The sequence below is a fragment of the Rhinopithecus bieti genome, unplaced genomic scaffold (assembly GCF_001698545.2).
Source record: "Rhinopithecus bieti isolate Rb0 unplaced genomic scaffold, ASM169854v2 scaffold_3067, whole genome shotgun sequence".
Taxonomy (NCBI): Eukaryota; Metazoa; Chordata; class Mammalia; order Primates; family Cercopithecidae; genus Rhinopithecus; species Rhinopithecus bieti.
Genome location: NW_016804208.1, coordinates 868,355 through 887,470, shown reverse-complemented (window position 1 = coordinate 887,470; position 19,116 = coordinate 868,355). Strand labels below are relative to the sequence as shown.

At 37.9% G+C, this 19,116-nt stretch overlaps 1 protein-coding gene and 1 pseudogene across 9 annotated transcripts in view; one reads left to right on the top strand and one right to left on the bottom strand.

The window, feature by feature from the left end:
• The window catches only part of NFIB (nuclear factor I B), a 252,781-nt gene that overhangs the window by 110,324 nt on the left and 123,341 nt on the right, over nucleotides 1-19,116 (bottom strand). The window lies entirely within an intron of this gene.
• LOC108526437 (60S ribosomal protein L7a pseudogene) lies at nucleotides 12,594-13,397 on the top strand (annotated as a pseudogene).

Genomic DNA, 19,116 nt, shown 5'->3' with positions numbered 1-19,116 from the left:
TTCAAATCAACTCCTTATGATTCAAAAATGCCTAAGCCAAATCCAAAGAGTATGAAAAAATCAAGGTTCTGCATAATGTCCCATCCATATGCCTTAACCCTGAATGATATCAAACCTATGTAATCTTAGACATCAATGCGTTCCAGATGTGACAAAATTTTAACACGGACCAACTTCAAGCTTTTTACTCAGACTCATCTCCCATGCTCATAAAGATTATTTTCATTGCATGTACCACTACATATGGCTAATGTTTAACTTTCCAAATTGATTATTATGCTGCCATTTCAAAACTGACATTGCCTTCTCATCCAATCAAAAAACAAAAACTATGTTGCATATTCAACCTCCAACAAACACACACACAAAAACAAGAAATCATATCATTATTTCCAAGTTCTAGATAGTGCTTGGTTACAAGACCAGTTGAACTTTTCCTTGCCCACTCTTGGTACCTCCAAAAGATGGAAAAGGGGAAGAAGGGATCATCCAATTCTTTGTCAGAATTAACTGCCATAGGAATAATTTGAGTCTGTCACCTGTTGTTTTTGGTCTTAAAGATTGCTTCTAATTAGACAAGATCAATTTTTTATTGATATTTAAAGCATGTTAAAACTCTAAAATTTACTAACAAGATTGTTCATGGATATTTTTCAAAACCATCTAACCACAAGGCCATGATAGAAATGTATAAACTAAATTTTCAGATAGGATTTAAAACATTAGTACCTCAACACCAGTAAGAAAAAGTGGTGTGATAAAGCTTTGGATATTATGCAAACTTAATTCCCCTGCCCCAAACGATTGCTTTGAATCTTACCTAAATCTCTCCCTCCACCCACCCCCAAAATTAGAATTGTCCTGTAATGGTAACTTGTCCTCAGATTCATCCTGAACTCTGTTCCTGCAAACCACCTTTCCCAGTTCCATTAACTATTGACTTCAGGCTAGGTCCAACCAACAGGAGGTAATGGTAGGAGTTGGGGAATTTGGAGGGTGGGAAGAAAGGAGAAGGGGAGGTATTCCTTCCCTCCCCTGCTTTGACATTTGTCTCCAAACAGTGGCGAGTTTTCCTTTCGTGATTCTTGCTTCCACTGAACAAGTTCCTCCCTCTGTGATGCCCTCCCTTCAGGCAACTCCAGCTCAATTTGAGCAGTAGATTCCTATTGATGCTAATATCTGGGTGACCTCACTGCCCATTCAGCTTTTCTCACTGAAACTGGCCTTGCCCATGAAATTCCTCCTATTGGACTATCTGGTAGTTTACTTCACTCAAATCTGACAGATACATTTGTTTTTTGAAGTTGGCATATCTATCACTCTAAAATACAAGTCAGGTAATAGAGTTAAACAGTATTAGACAAATACAATAATTCTGTAAAATCAATAGATTTCAAGTATTTGTTATGATTCTCATTTTTTTAAAAAAAGATGGGAAAACACTGCCACCATTCAGTACTAAGTACAAAATTCTATATCCAAAAGATTTTATAATGTATATTGATAAATAAAATAATCAAGTTTTTTAAAAGATAATTAGATTTTCAATGCCATGTTCCAAATATATCTCTTCCAGGAGGTCTTCTGATAATCCTACCCAACCATCCAAGTTTACTTCTTCTTTTTATCATCTCCTAGTCTCTCTATCCAATCTTTAAAAAGTTGCACATACCAAGTTTTTTCATGTGCATGTATTTTCCTACAAACATGACTGTATGCTCCTTGACTGGAACAATTATAAATTTGATTGTTTTTGTAAAACATTATACATTTACTTGTTTTTCATGCCACAAACAACTTTGAAATGCTTATCAATTGTCGGAATAACTAACAGTCTCATGGGAATAATCAAAAGGTTTTCTTAAATATGTACCACTATACATCAGCGTAAGAGTAATACGTAACAGGAAAGAGAAATGATTTCAACATTACTCTGTTTCCTTTAGGAAATGGTTCATAAGTCCCCACTTGACATCAGGCATTTTACATAAGAAAAACTACAAAATAAGAAAAGAAAAAATTACAAAATAAGAAAGCATTTTTTCTATCAGAATAGTACACTCTATGGTGTTTTGCTAAAACACTCTAGGAACACGAGAAAACAAAAATATTTATGTTCATATGCACAGGGATATATATGAACTCACAGTACCAAAACTTTAGAATCACAAATGCAAACAGTACCAATATACTTCATGTTTTAAGCTGTGCTAGATAACAGCCCGGCTAGAGGGAAGTGACATAACGGAAAAACATACAGCATCAATTCACATGTTGCCAACTTTTTTTGGATAGCACTAACAGGATGACACTGGCGTTGGATGTGCACACTTAGCTGCCAGCATTGCACTCTATGCAATGTCCTTCTACATCCTCTCTCTCAATCATTTTGAACCCCCACCCCCAAGATTTATTTTATGTCTCTTTTTAAAACATTATTTTCCTAGTTGGTGACAGTTACCATCAAACATCATACAGAGATCATTTCAACTGAAAATACATGTTTATTATTTTTTTAAAACTGTGCCTGAAATGTATTTTAGTCAATCTATGCCACATAAAGCAAACTTCTAATGCACATTTATAAATTTAATTCAATAAATATTTACTGAAAAAAGAAAATGGGTTGGAGTCTAAACAGATATAAAGTGGCCATGAAGTAAGTCTAGCAATAACTTCCACTTTTTGTGTTTTCCCACCACCCTTTATTTTCCCCAATGAGAAAATTAGAGTATGACAGGTAAGCTAAGATACAATCTCCATAAATATGACAGCAGACATATTGCACAGACACTAAAAACTATAGGAATAATGCTGAGACCACAAGATAGAAATAGCCCTTGACTTTTTCTGGTAATGGGGGGGTGGAATGGGTGGGACAGGGAGCCTAAAGCCAGATAGGAAAACGAATCCAGATTTTAACCAAGTTTTTTATTACACACATACTATTTGAAACTTAAACTTTCATTATAAGTTACAGTCCCAAAAGAAAAAGGACAATAAGAAGAAATAAAAATTATTCCAGTTCTTCCAATGTACAGTATATGTACATGCTATGATTTAAGAATCATGCCATAGAAGTAGATAATTCAATTAGAGCCAAGATAAAACAAATGAGATACATTATATTAAGCAGACAGCAAATTATGATATAATTTGGCTGAGAAATAGGTTGAAACAGGCACTATCCTAGAAACGGGATGATAGAGCAAAGAACTAAGCTCCACCTTCAATGTATCTGAAGGTCTGTTTGGAGCCAATTTACACAAAATATCCACTTACCAACGTCACAGAAGATAGAACAAAATAACACTGAGATAATTTATTAGGAAATTATTTTTTAATATTGGAGGTGCACTGTACCACCCCAATCCAGCACACATACTCTCTCTCTTTCACAAAAGAGAAAGAGATCCCATAAGCTTCTCCACAATGTTCTACACCTGACCTGGAAGGAAATCCTTTTCTTCCAGGCTTGCTTAAGCCAATAAGGGCCCCAGAGAATGCTAACTGCCCAACAATTGAACTGAAACCATTAATTTACTTCATAGGACCAATCAACTGGCAAAAGAAGTTAAAAAAAAAAACCTTTTGGTACAACTGACCTACACAGTATTTAAACCGCCAGAGATGGCAAGGTTTGATGTTACAACTTCCATCATCAATCTGCAAAATTCTGTCACTGCCTGATAAATGCACAATGCTTCTCTCTCCTGTGATGCTTTTAGGAAATAATGCTTGTCATTTTCCATCTTACTGACAAAATATTTTATTTTTTAGAAAACTCCATATCTAAGGAATGCTTTAATGAAGTAAAGATGAGTTAAAACATCAAGCTAATTTTGTAAGGACATGAAACAGAGAAATAATCTCAAAGAAAATGATAAATTCTAATTTTTATTTGAAAGTCTAAAGCACAAATGAGACAACTTTTATTGTGTTGCCGCTTCATTCTTATTTATTTAGGTTTATTTATTCAATGTCAATATAAATGACTGCAGTGAAGCCAGGATTGCAGACCAAATTTGCATTTGGAAGTTCGGTCACCGTAATCTGGATCCCAAAGCCACAGCTTCCTCCTCACGTTAGACTCCCATTCAAAGCTATCACTGTGTTTTCAAAGTGACAATACTGTTCAATTTTATTTTCACAGAGCAGGAATCTTTTATGGCATTAAGGGTATGTATGTCACACCATGAAAACCACAATGACATTGCAAACACAGAGAAAGGAATCTAGTAAGGGCATTAGGAAGAAAAAGGGGGTGGAGAATTTAAGAAAATGTTTTTAAACTTTTTTTGCAAAAGAAAATGCATAATAAAATAACTGAAAGTTCCCTATTAATATCATTCAGCAATTATTAAAAATAGAATAAATTAGCTGATATGATCCAATCACCTGGCAGGGAACAGCATGTGTCTCCTTAGTCCATTGGCAGTGCTAATGGTGCCCCTAAATGATGGATGTTTTTTTCTATGTTCACGCTGGTTGAACTTAATTTTCCATTCACCTGTTTACCTGGATTAGTTTTCAGCTTAACATTCATTAAGCATCAAGACATAACAAGAGGTGCAGTGATGGTGAGATAAAAGTCTCAAGGCCATTACTCTTCCCATGAGGCACTCAGGGAGGATCTATAAATGAAAGATAGCTTCACTTACTTGGGTTAAAGTGAAGAAATATGAACCCACTGTAGAACTTTGAAAATCAAAGAGAGAGCTTTAAAAAGCCATGCATTTATGTTTTGCCTAATTTTTCATTTTTTCTCATTAGAAGGCAAGGTCTGATTAAATGTGGGTTATTTCTGATATTTCAGCTTCTAGTTTGTGGAAGGGGATTCCTGTTTAAGGAGGGAATGCTGCCACTCCCTACTCTCCCCAGCAGCAGCACACTGGACACCTGAGGAGCCAAAAGCCCTACACCAAAATACACCACTTTTAATCACAAATCAAACAATAGTAATTAGGAACATCAAGTTAATTGTGTCTACTCCCCAGAGAATGTGTCCTCCAAGGCTCCCTGAAATCAGGTCGACAGATTAGTAGTAATTTTACTCCCAGTTCTCTTATTCTAGCAAAAAAATAAATTAAAAAAAAAAAAAAAAAAACAGAGCCTAAGTTCATCACTCCTACCCTCAGAACTATGGAGTCTACAAGTAAAACCTTAAAAAGAAAATCAGACTACTTAATTGTTTTGTTAGGCCGTTTATGTAATCAGAGTAACTTTGATCTTTGGCTTCTTAATCTGTTCAAAATTTGTTGTCAAATCTTACGGAAGTCCTTTAAATTCAGAATTATAAATGTTATTTTCCATTAGTCCTTCATTAATGATTAAGACAACTTGGCAGTTTGAATCCAATCAATCAAGAATGTGCAAAATCCATTTCATATATATTGGCACAACTAGATACTGACAATAAGGTTCTTTCTTACCTTCCATTTGTACTAAATATGATAAAGATAGCAAGAATACCTTAGCAATTTTCAAGGCACTTTCATCTACATTACTTTGCAATCCCCAAAGAGGTTGCGCTTTATTCTGATCCTTTACAATTACCAGAAAGGAATGCAGAGCTTGATAACTTGCAGAGTAATAGAAAAACCTTGATTTTTCATTGCATTTCCCCTTCTGACTTTCTCTATGATCTGAGGGACAACACTTAAGCTTTCTCTGTCTCACTCTCCTGTCTCAAACAAGTATAATAAAACTTTTTATTCCAGTCCACTGGTGTATTAGAATGATGAATCTGATAGGATGTCCCTAACACACTTTGATCTCTATAGGGAAAGTTGCTATAAAAATAAAGATACTGTTGTTATTCTTCTAATTGAGTTATTTGCAAATGGATCTTCTTGATGGAGCCCAGCCCTCAGATATAGAAAAGAAAATTCTGCCAGTCCTCCAGGGTACAATTGCCTTGTGGCAATTATACCCATAACTACATTTCCTTATTACTGTTATAAAAGACTATGGAGTTCAAGAGGAGGCAAAAAGGGAGCTTAAGAGAAAATACGCTGTTTATTTTCAACAGAAGATGCTGAAGTTGCAAATTTGGAACTCTAGGCTATAGGTAAAACTTTGACAGAACATGTGTTCCAAATTAGGGTGGCGTTTGTTAGTTGTGTGAGAAAGTCAGAGGTGTCCCTGAGGCTGCAGCTTTTTAGCAAATTTTGGAACTAACTTAGGGAAAAAAAGGTAAATTACAGTTAATCTGGTCCTCACTCTATGAATGCTACAAAACAATGACAAAAAGGTTCATGGCTATACCATTCTCACCAAGAAAGACAGCATGTCTCAAGGTACAAAAGGCACAAAAGAAAATTAAACTGAGCTTAGGAAGAAAGTGCTATGGACAATTTTACATGAAAAGCCAAAAGGGAATATTGGGGCTATGCTGAACTTTCCTGGAGTCTACAGACAGAATACACATAGACCCCCTATATTAATTACCAACAGCCACAAGAATTAGTAGGTGGCTCAGGTTTAGGCACTTAAAGAATTCCATATTCCTCACATGGAATTTTTTCAAAGTAAATAATAAAAGCTTTGCTTTATGAAGTATTAGAGACACGGGGTTGCCCTTCCATAACAGACATCACTAGGCCCATCACACTGCACATCTTCAAGGAGCATGATTCACAGTGTGGGCTACGGGGAGAGAGCCTTCTAAAGTCGTTTAGGATGTTTACTATGGCATTCTACATGTCATTTAAAAACCTTATAAATCATCCTAAAATTTAGAATTTAAACCTGGAACAATTATTTGGATAAAGTTTCTTATATTAACAGGTTTTTAAAATTTCAATCTTCAGAAAAGTGTTTGTTGTCAGTGAAGAACGGCATACAATCTAGATTCCAATTCAACAAAGATCTCCAAAAAGACCAATTAAAGGAGAAGTAGAACAGCTTGCTGTATCATGACAATAAATGCTACTTGCCTTATTGTCATTTCACAATCAGTGACACATTCAGTCCACAAATTCTAGTGAGCATCAGATTCATTTGAGATGCTTGTTAGAAATTCAGATTCCTCGACCTCACCCGTAATGACTGGGACTTGTACAGCAACGCTGGGGCCAAGAAAGCGCTCTCAACAAGCACCCCAGGTAACTCCCGTACATTGTTCTCAGCCAGTGTACAAGGGACTTGGCTGCTGATGCTTGCTCACAGACACCAAACTGGAAAGCAAAAGGCAATATGTGACTATAGAGTCCTGAAAACACAAACAAACAAAAATGCAGTCCTTAAGCCAAAACCAATCTCCACTTTTCTCCCTCCCCCTGCCATGTGATGCACCAGCTTTGGCCAAAATCACACACGTACAGTGAATCCTAAAAGCAACTAAATCCAAATCCACATTGAACCGCTCTGAACTCTATCACACTTCACAGAGCTTTAAATAGAATTCTACTCAAAACATCATACCCTGACTGGCCAAGGGATTCTTTGGGTTCTGTTGCTTTATCCAAGTGATCCAAAGTGACCCAGGTTCCACTCTGCATGTTCACTTCTACAGCTTTCTCCAAGTTGAACACAGAAGGATTAAAAAGAAAACACAAATATTGGCATAGGTGACTTGAGGTTACTTGACCTTTCCGAAGGAAGATTTTTTGGCAATTGTGTTCTGGCAGCTCCCTGGAAGGCAAGGCCAGGACACAAAGAGGAAGACAGGAAGCCGGGAGCTGGCCATGTGTCCTTGGCAGGCAGTAATGCGGCAGGGTGAACCACCTCGTCCCTGCCAAACCAGAAACAGCGGGGAAAGCCCAGCTAATTGGCAAGTCACAGCCGGCTACAGTGTACATCCTCGGCTTTAAATGCCTGATAAAGTTAAATGGCATGCCAGACCCTAATCTACTTAAACAGGATCCTCCTTCACTTTCAAAAACTTAACTTGCCCATTTGTGTTTCCTTAAGGAAGTGGTAAGGCAGCATCTTAGAATGTAAGGGCTGGAAAACTTCAAAAGAGCAAAAAAAGTAAAGATGTGTTGGAGTCTCATTATGCTTATAGCCATTTTACTTTGTGAAAGGGCCATGTATGTTTGTGCTTTTGGTTTTAGCTAATAAGACTTCCACTTGCTCATTTATTTTTATTTAAAAGAAACTCTCAAGTCAACATTGCAGACTGATTATGACTTCACTTCATTTGGAGGATCCAGGCATTTTTTTTTTAATTTCACAAAACTCCTAAAGATATCCAGGGAAACTGCAGAGTTGCCCCCAGTTTCCAGTCAGCTATTGTATTTACTTACACCTTACTTTGCTCAATCATATTTGCTAAGGTATTTCTGCATATACTACCATAAAATCACCACTTTCTGAGTCTTTTACGGCTAAAATGGGGAATCACACAGGGAGAACAGAAGCAGAGGGGATTGTCCAAATAAACTGCTCCTCAGTGCTGCTGCTAACAGAGTGAATCCGGGGACCTGGAGCCCGGAGCATAATTTTGCCCCTAGGTCTGAAGGCTTGTTAAGAGCCATTTAAAGGGGTGCGCTCAGTAATTGGGCATATTTCCTTCTATTTTCTGTGAAACTGTTCACGCCTTCTTCAAAACTCAAACCAAAATTTCAAATCAGCTTCTCCTCCTTAAAATATAATAGTCAATGGTGAAATTTGATGAAGAAAATGCAAATTTCCTCTCAGAATCGATAGAAGAGAAAGATTACAATAAACATAATCCACTGTTTTCATCAGAAGTTTCTTAAAGCCTACAGCATATTCATCCTTTAAGCAACCCAGGACCCCAGAATCTGTTTCAGTGAAGTTAGACCAAGGAATAAAACACAATGCCAAAACTCACATAGTCTCTGATCACGATCTGAGATAAGAAAATAATAATCCTCATGTCCAACACTAGGTCTCAGGATCAGTAAGTCAAGTGTGTGTTTCAGCTCCAAAATTACTATTTTTTTTTAAGACACAACTTGACATTCCCAGACTCTACTTAGTTAACTTTTCACACTAAGTATCCCTGGCTTTTGGAAATTCTCCTTCCCCTTTCCTTTAGGGAACCACTCCTTTCTAGGTCCAATCCTCTGTTTCTGAGGGCTCCTTTCCTGTCTTGATGGCTATCTCCTTCTCTTCTGTTGGTCCCTTAAATGTTGGTGATCCCAAAGACAACCCATCCCACTTGGCCATCTTCTTGTCTTTGTATATTCCTCCTCGGCAAACTCAGCTAGGTCCATGTTTACAAATACTACCCATTTTTTTGAGAACTCCGTATCTCCGTATCTAGCACTAACGTCTTCTTTAACTGCAAAACTCCTCCTGATGTTACTAGTGCACAACCTTTGTACACTCTCGCACCCCTCCCCCAACCAACCAATCCACATCTCAATTAATGGCATTCACAAGTTTCCCAAGCTGAAAACACTCATTCCAGAAATCCCATCGCCCTAAAGCCTCACATTCAGTTCTCAGCCCAGACTCTACCTTTCAAGCCCACTTCCCCATCTCCTTCCCAACTAGTGCTAAGTCCCTTATTGAGCTTCACATTTTTACCTCACAATAGCCTCAGCCTCCTCAGGCCATAATGATTCACTCTTCACACTATAACCAGACCCCATCCTCTGCACAGTCATCAGGAATCACAACACTTCACTCCTTAAAATACCTTGGTGGCTTCCAAATGCTAGCTAGAATAATCTACAACCTCCTTAGTACAGCATTCAAGGTGATCCAAAACCTGGCCCCAGCCTAGCCTCACTCTTTCAGAAACCATCACCCTTTACTCTCACCCTCACACCCACACCCAACTTCTTAATATTCTTCTTAACAGTCCTAGAATATGCCGTGTAACTGCAGGTCTGTGCCTTTGCTCATATGGTTTCTATGCCTGGAATATCCCTTATTTGATGCAAGACAAACTCCTAATTCATCTTTAGGAGTTCTTGAATTTCATCTGTTACATCCTTCCTGAACCTTATTGCCCCACCTAATGAGGCCTCCCTCTGGGGCCCACGTGGCCTCGTTCACACTTCAGTGCAGAGCCTGACCAATGCATTATGGTTGGTTGTTTATACATTACTTCTCTCCAAGATTGTGACCTCCTGTATCCCAACTTCCCCTGAATAATTTTGGGAATCTATTTAAATGGCATAAAAATGTTATCTTGGATGTATTATCCAGGTAGAAACTGAGACAAAGAGCATTAATTCCCAAAAGAAAGACAAAGCAATCTTAAAAACAAAAAGTCATAATGAGCTATCAATTTATACAGGTAATTACCATGCAATATTCTGATTGTGACATATACAGATGATATTTATCCATTTGTTTAGTTTTTTGAAAAGGACTGAACGCCTACAGTGGTCCATGTATCATCCTTGGAACTCAGTCTACAACAGTCAATAAAAGATTATCTGTTCCTGTCTTCATGCAGCTCATGGTTTCATTTGTACTATGTTGACTTTCATTCACTTGCTAACAGGTAAAATGTGCTCTCTATACAATTTACAAATAAGCAGAATCTGTAATCATTATGTTTTGAAAATAAATTGACACTTTTCACACATACACAAAGATTTAGTAGTGGGACAAACTTTTTCATTTAATTTTTGTTTATAGCAACTAAAACATGAGAGAATAAAAGCCACAGACTGCAAAAGTATTATTTAGCTGTAATAAGCAGAATGTGTAAAGGTGGTATAATGATAAAACAGCTACTGCAGCATGAAATAACGAGACTATAAAATAATGAGACCAGAGATTTAAAATTCTCTGACCTCTATTATCTTTCAGAATAGCTGAAAGGGGTCTATTGACTAGTTTGGGAGCTGAAGAGTCAAATACTATTTCAGAATGAAAATTACTTTGTGGTCACACCCCATTATAGAATACTGATGGAGCCAGACTACATGAATGTCTCAAAAGGAGTACTGAGAGAAAACATCGTAAGAATTGGTTTTCTGCTACTAAAATCCATCCTCAATAAAAAACAAAAGCTAATTTTAAAAAATCATAACCAAGGCAAAGTTTCTAAATGGAATGACATGAAAATATCAGTTGTACATTTTTTGCCTTTTAGAAAAACGACCCATATTTATAGCATTTTATATGGTTTTCTCTAATGTATCTGAGAAATGTGTAAGCAAATCTATGCAAGGAGATATCATGGATTGTGATGTCATATTTCTTACGAAAAAAATCCCCTTTACAATGTCAATTAATACCAAATTTAGCTTTAAAACTCCATGACCTCTACCATTTTTTAGGTTAGCTGAAAAGGATCTATTGACTAGCTTTGTGAGCTGAACAGTTGAATGCTACTTACATAGAAAATTATTTCTTTCACTCCATAAGAATAATTATCATGGCGATCACACAATTATTATAATTATATCTGTAAGAACTGTTATCGGGAATTTATCTCTGAAACAGTTTCATGCATTGCAGGGGACATTTATCTTTTTTAATGATCATCAACACGAGTATCTTTTTGTAGCTATATAAGTGATTTTTACCTCTTTCTATTAATATCCTCTTGCATGCTTTAGAAGCCAAAGGAGACAGCCCCAACACTTTTTTTTCCTAAAGCAATTGTTTCAGTTAGCCAGGCCAATGGCATCTTTTGAGACAGAAAGCTACCCTTCCCATTCACAGCAACATAACATTCACAATGTGCTTTCCTAAATGGATGGAAAACCCCTCAAAAAAGCCCCTTAAATCTGTGTTTCATAAACTGTACTCTTAGCAATAAAGTTTATTACAGACCTAAAGTATCTGCATAAACCCGGTTAATTGAAAAGTGGGTGGAGAAGGCTGCCAAATTAAATGTTTACATTAGCACAGCTGTATTGTAAAAACATTCTGCCCCCTGTGCTTTGTAATTATAAGATATTTCTGGACTGTGTATCTCTACAAAGTTTATCTCCACTGCCAAGAGTGTCTTGGCACGGAGCGACTGCAGTTTTTGGCAGCCAGGAGCTCTCCGCGCGGGCAGGATCTAAAATGGCTGCCAAGCGGCCTCCTGAAATGTCGCCGGCGTGGGCCCGCCTCACCAAGGGCAAAGGCCAACCCTGTTACCACGGCAGGGTCTAAAGTCTGTCTCACAGGAAGCCAAAATGTGTATTTCCCTCATAAATAAGACTTGGTACCACAACTTTTGTGTTGTAGTAGTTAAGGCTGTTTGAAAAACTAACTACAAAGGAATATTGGAATACTACCAATTAGAAAATGGTGACGAGGGGTCTTTTATGAAATTCTGTTGACCTCAACATTTCAATCACACAAAATGCCCACAATATTTTCTGCTGATTAAAAAACTCACTTAATTTGTGGGGAAAAAAAGGTTAAAAAAAAAAACCAAAAAATTCTGACCATATTAAAACATACTATAGAGAAGCATGAGCAAAGCCAACACTTTCCCATTTGCAATGGCATGATTTGGACATAAACTTATAACCTCTATCAAAGCATATGTGCATGAAAATAGAAACAAAATTAATTTGTTTTCTTCTCATCCTTTAAAAAGGCTATGTTTCTCTTACAGCATTGAACAACATAAACAAAAGAAAACCTTTTCATACCCTTCTATGGCAAAGGCCTCAACATTTGAGAAATTAGCGCTCTCTTCCCACCGCCCATCGCCCAAGATGCGGAAAGGAAAGAAAGCCCAGGTGAAGAAGGTGGCGCCGGCCGGCCCCTGCTGTTGTGAAGAAGCAGGAGGCCAAGACAGTGGTGAATCCCCTGTTTGAGAAAAGGCCGAAGAATTTTGGCATTAGACAGGGCATCCAGCCCAAAAGAGACCTCGCCCGTTTTGTGAAATGGCCCCGCTATAGCAGGTTGCAGCGGCAGGGAGTCATCCTCTATAAGCGACTAAAAGCGCCTCCTGCGATTAACCAGTTCACCCAGGACCTGGACCACCAAACAGCTACACAGCTGCTTAAGCTGGCCCACAAGTACAGACCAGAACCAAAGCAAGAGAAGAAGCAGAGTCTATTGGCCCAGGCAGAGAAGAAAGCGCCGGCAAAGGGGACGTCCCCACTAAGAAGAACACCTGTCCTTCAAGCAGGAGTTAACACTATCACCGTCACGGTGGAGAATGAGAAAGCTCAGCTGGTGGTGATTGCATAGGACATGGATCCCATCGAGCTGGTTGTCTTCTTGCCTGTCCTGTGTTATAAAATGGGGGTCCCTTACTGCATTATCAAGGGGAAGACAAGACTGGGATATCTAATCCACAGGAAGACCTGCACCACTGCTGCCTTCACACAGGTTAACTCAGAAGACAAAGGAGCGCTGGTGGAAGCTATCAGAACCAATTACAACGACAGATCCGATGAGATCCATCGTCACTGGGGAGGAAATGTCCTGGGTCCCAAGCCTGTGGCTCCCATTGCCAAGCTCAAAAAGGCAAAAGCTAAAGAACTTGCCACCAAACTGGGTTAAATGTACACTGTTGAGTTTTCTGTACATAAAAATAATACAAATTTTCCTTCAAAAAAAATCTGCAGAATTAACTATGTCTGTGGCATAAAAGTGAAAAAAATTGAGATCAAATACATAGTCTCTGTAAATGAGTTCCAAGGGCTGACCAAAGGAAGAAAAATTGGAAGGAAGTGAGGGGAGGAGACGGGGGAAAAAGAACGGAGGGAGGAAGGGGAAAGGAGGGAGGAAAGGAAGAAGGGAGGGAGGAAAGGAAAGAAGGAAATAAAGGGAGGAAATGAAGGGAAGGAAAGGAGGGAGGGAAGGAAGGGAGGGAGGGAGGGAGGGGAGGAAGGGAAGGAAGGAAAGGGAGGAAGGAAGGAAAGGGATGAAATGAAGGGAGGGAAAGGAGGAAATGAAAGGAAGGGAAGGGAAGAGAAGGGAGGGAGGAAGGGAGGGAGAGGGAAGGGAGGAAAGGAAGGAGGGAAAGGAGGGAAGGAAGGAAGGGAGGGAGCGGAGGGAGGGAAAGCAGTGGAGGGAGGGAAAGAAGAAAGGAAGGGGAAAAGAAAACACGGGAAGGAGAAATGGTTGGAACACTGCACAGAACTAAAATTATTATACTGATTTGTTCTTAGTAGGAATATAAAAAACAGTTGAATAAATTTTTAAAAATACTTCATAAGTACACATTCATAAGTACAATATATACACAAAGTATATATTGTCTCTGTCTTTTTTTTTTTTTTCCTCTATTAAACTTAAATCCCAGCTAACAGGCTATGTTCGCAGCAGCCAAATACTACATAATGAGGTCAGTGGATTTTTCTTTGAGACTGTTCCACAAGTTTAAGCTCAGATTGAGAGACACATTCGTCCTGGTGTACTCCTGTAATCATCATTGGCAGTGATTACTCTTCAGTAATCTAAGCTTCAACTGAATCCAACATTCTTGCCTCTGCTGAAAGATAATTCAGAGGTGAAAGATGAATTCCATAATGCTGACACAAGCTGGTGGTATTCATCATAGTGCTTATTCACTAAATGCCCATTCTAGCTTGAATTATATGTCCACACACTCAGTACAGCCACACGAATATTGTTTACTTAATTTTTAAAGACTCCATTTTAGAAGAAAATCTAATGTCTCTTTAATCGTATATTTTGAATAATGTCTATTCTCCAGTAGTCACCTGAAACACACACACACACACACACACTTTTCCTGGACCTTTTTACAGCAGAATAATTTCTCAGCATTATTAATTATGTTTCTGCATAAAACACATTTAGGGACTTTTATCCTTTGTTTAATTAGTTATCAAAATAATCAGTCACACGGCTCTTTAATAACGGGCCACTCTTAATAGGTGAAACAGAGTGGCTGTGTTCAAAAAATACCTCTAGTTCACTACTAACATAGTAACTCTCTTTTTTTTTTTTTCTTTGAGACAGAGTCTCGCTCTGCCACTCGGGCTGGAGTGCAGTGGTACGAGCTTGGCTCACTTGCAACCTCCACCTCCACCTCCCAAGGCTCAAACAATCCTCCCACCTCGGCCTCCTGAGTATCTGGGACCACAGATGCGCCTGGCTAATTTTTTGTGTTTTTGGTACAGACAGGGTTTCATCATGCTGCTCAGCTGGTCTCGAACTCCTGAGCTCAAACAATCTGCCTGTCTTGGTCTTGCAAAGTGCTGGGATTACAGGTGTGAGCCACTGTGCCTGGTCCTTACCAACACTCTTAAAACTTGAGCTACTTTCTTTCCTTTCATGAGATTTTATGGTCTGATACTGCTAACTTATTACCTTTTCTTCCTTGAGTTTCCAAATACTAAAACAACAATCTGCGCTCAACAAACAGAAGAATTCAATAAATGTTGATTGATCACCTAGTAGTACCTGCAAAGAGACCCTGTGCTATTATATACAGAGTTATTAGATTCAGACAACATGCTTCACACACACACACAAAAAAACCTAAGGGATGGTTTCAGATTCTGCCTGTGTCTTAGTTTCAGTCATGTTTGGTATATATTGCCAAGTGGCTATATTTTATATCCCCAATTAGAATACAAGTTTTTGGAGATCATACTCTATGTCTTATTGACTGCACAAGACAGTGCAACGCATATAATATTGTCACCTACAACTGAAAGGATTCCAGTGAGGCTAAATGATGATTAGCTGTGTAAAACCCCACTATTCCATACATTGTATGTGCTTACAATGTTAGCTTATCCTCCTCTTCAGCAGCAAAAATCTTCTAGGTGAACAGTAATAAAATAATAGTAAGGCTAACAGTCATGAGTATTTGTTTACATGTCCAATACTGTTCTCCATATTACAGTATCCATAGATTTCATCCTTGCGATAACACGAAGGGGGGCTATTATTATTATTCCCATTTTCAGATGAGAAAACTTGCCTAAGGCTATCCAACTAATAACCGAAAAAGCCAGGAATTAAACCCAAGCCAAACTGACCCCAGAATCCAATCTAAATTACTGTCTTCCCAAATTAGAGGTGTCACCACTGGACAGAAAAAGAAATACAGTCCAGGTAGAGGTTTCACCTCTGTAATTACAAGGTTCCTTAGTCAATTTTTTCTAATTTTTGACACATACCTTCCCAATTTTCCTGGCAAAAACCTCCCTTGAGTGGAGGCCACTGACCGTGGTGAGTTTATGTTGTGGTTTGGTAATGTGTACAAACTGGGAGGAGGATGAAACCAGAAAACCCCTTTTGCCCATAGCATGCCACAAATTGAGGACTGAGTCAGTGCATGCTGCTGACAGGCAAAGAGCCAGCTTGGCCTGAGCAGCAACATGCAGGGACTGCATGTGACACCAGACACCCTTTTCAAAGCCACTACCTTCCTCCTTCCCCACAAACCTCTTCATCTCCCACCAAAGTCCTGAAGCTTCACCACAGGATCAAGTAATCCCCCTCTAAGCCACATCTCGTAAATGACAGTCTAATTTGTCCCACGTGTCATTTTTCACATGAATGTTACTATGGTCTTGGCTGTACTTAACCAGAGTTCAGGGTCTGATGGTTTATCTACAGAGACAACGTGACCACAGAGAAGAGCCCGTTTCCATTGCCACCTGAAAGACAGATCCACCAACACAATGTTCACCACTTTCTCACACAGGGCTAAATGAGACTCAAGGAAAGGGCCCACGGTCAAACATTTCCTGGGTGGAAGTGAGGTGGTGGGTTCCCATACAGAGCACAGCACCATCAGATTCACAAAGCCAAATGCTTCAGCATGATGATATGAAAAGATGACAAGCTGCACACAATGTTCAAACTCTAAATTTGAAGGTCACTTCTCACTCCCTAAATAGTTTTATCCCCCAAAAGTCACTTTAGAATCATCTTTCCACTTTTATTCCATATTTGTAATCTGATTTTAATGATCCCGGGGTAGGCCATTTTTTTAAACTCCAGACAGGTTCTGATTCATCTATACAACAAAGCAATATGCAGTGTTAATAAAAGACTAAGAGAGTAAACCAGTATGTGTTCAATGTGATGGCAGTTTAGATTTTTTATTTCAATTGGCAATCATTCTGACATCAGGGTTAAATTGTCCTAAAAAAGAAAAAAATCACGCCTCATTCCAAATTTGTTAATTCAAGAAAAATTGAATTATTCTCATGTCTACCTGTGGCAAAACAAGAAATGACTTTACATCTCAGAAATGTTAGTATGAATTACGATTAAATTCATAAAAACAGACATGGCTTAAGTTTTATTTTACTACTTTGAAGTTGTAATGTATTCATTTTCCTGCTATTTTACTTAAAATATCTTTTTTTTTTTCTTAAGGACTCTTCACAAGTACTTTTGATGGAGTAGTATAAAATTATCCTATTCCAATGACCATAATATGAAAATCATTTTGCCAGAAAACATCCTAGAAGTTTCCCTCATTTTAGGTACTTGGGATTATTCCCATAAACTGAGGACCATTCAACAATGTTTTGAAGATATATACTATTCTATTCAGAGGACAAGGCATACATTCAGAAAAATGCAAAAATATTCATCTTTTCTCAAACAACTCCAGTATTAAATTCATCTAGACCCACTGATTCACTCAATCTATTTTTTAAGTTTAGTTTACAATATGATAATATTTTTGCCCTCATCCCTTCTTTGCAACACCCCACCCATAAGGGAAAAGAAACGGAGATGAATGAATAACAAAATCGTACACAAATAAAAATGAAATGTTTTCTGATAACTAGCATGTCAGAGTAGACAAGTTATTTTTTTCCACTATCACTTTCTTACATGATCTGCAGCAAAATTATGTTGCCTCTGTTTTATGAATCATAGCCTAGCCTTTTCATATATAATGGGAAAATATTGCAGATTATAACTACCGTTTCTGACATTTCTGACATGGAGATATTTTAAATTCAGTTTTATGACATGCTTATGTTCTTTTCATCACTGAATAATTGCTCATTTCCAATACTAAACTGGTATTTCTTTAAACAAAGTCCATGTTACTGCACTAATGGTAACTTTAGGATTTGGAAGGAAAAGGATCACAACTGATAAGCAAATGCAATGACGAGCACTGACAAAGACTCAACATTTATTAGAAGGCAATTGCTAGAGAATGTGGCTTTAATTGTGCATACATATTTTTATTCATTAAGATGAATAACCAATAAAATCCCACACTATGGTGTCCCAGCCTCATAACACATTAATAAAGTTTCTTAAAGGTTCTGGCAGGGGGCCAGCACAGTCCATTAACTCTTTGCAAGTTGTAAAAAGAAGTAAAGTCATTTCAGTGTGTTTTGTGGTTATGAATGAAACAGCAGGCAGCCTGTATGGAAACGTCACTTTGGATATGGTATTGGTAATGGACGCTTTGCTGCGCAATCAGAACAGTGTGGGGAGAAGTTAATGCATCCTACCACAACCCAAGCCCAGCGCAATGAAAAGCTAATTTACTTAAAAGTTGGAGGGAAGAGAGCAGAGGACTACAAGTTTGGAAGATCTATTTATTTTGCTAATAGGCTGTCACATTGCCTCTGGGTAAACTTGCCCACTGTGAAACCCAAAATTACAGAATACATTTTAAGTGACTAGAACTGCTTTTCCTGATTACTTTTTTTTCCTAATAAAACCTGGTTGCTTGGGCATTCACTTGGTGAGTGCTGGATCATAAATTACAAAAATGCTTTTCATTTAATACAAGAAGCAAAATTCTATCCTTTGTACTTTTTTGTTTTACATACTTGAATTAAGTCATATAAATAACTACAACAATTGGTAGCTATGTATTTGTCTCTGACTTTGCCTAACAATTTGAATTGAAGTGCTACACATCTCCCCAAAGCTTTACAATGCCATCTGTTCTCATTTTTCATGACACTACAAACATTTTCCTTTGGAAAAGGATTCTGTATTTTGCTTCCTTTTAGAATGAAAACTGGAAAACTTGAATGAAACTAAATATATAGAGAAGCATCCAAGTTGTACGTGTAAAGTAGTAAATGTAGAGGGTATTTAAAACATTTTTGTGGTTAAGATCTCTACCCTTTTCATCTGTTCCACTCTAGAGATAAAAGTTCTTTTTTACTTTAAGATTTTTGCAAGAAATAATTCAAAACTTTAAAAATAACGAAAAATGAACTTAAAAAGTGATTCAAACCCTTGAGTTTGAGAACACCAAAAAAACAGAATTGCTTTACAAATTGGTTTTGGCACTTCATTTATGAAGAAAAT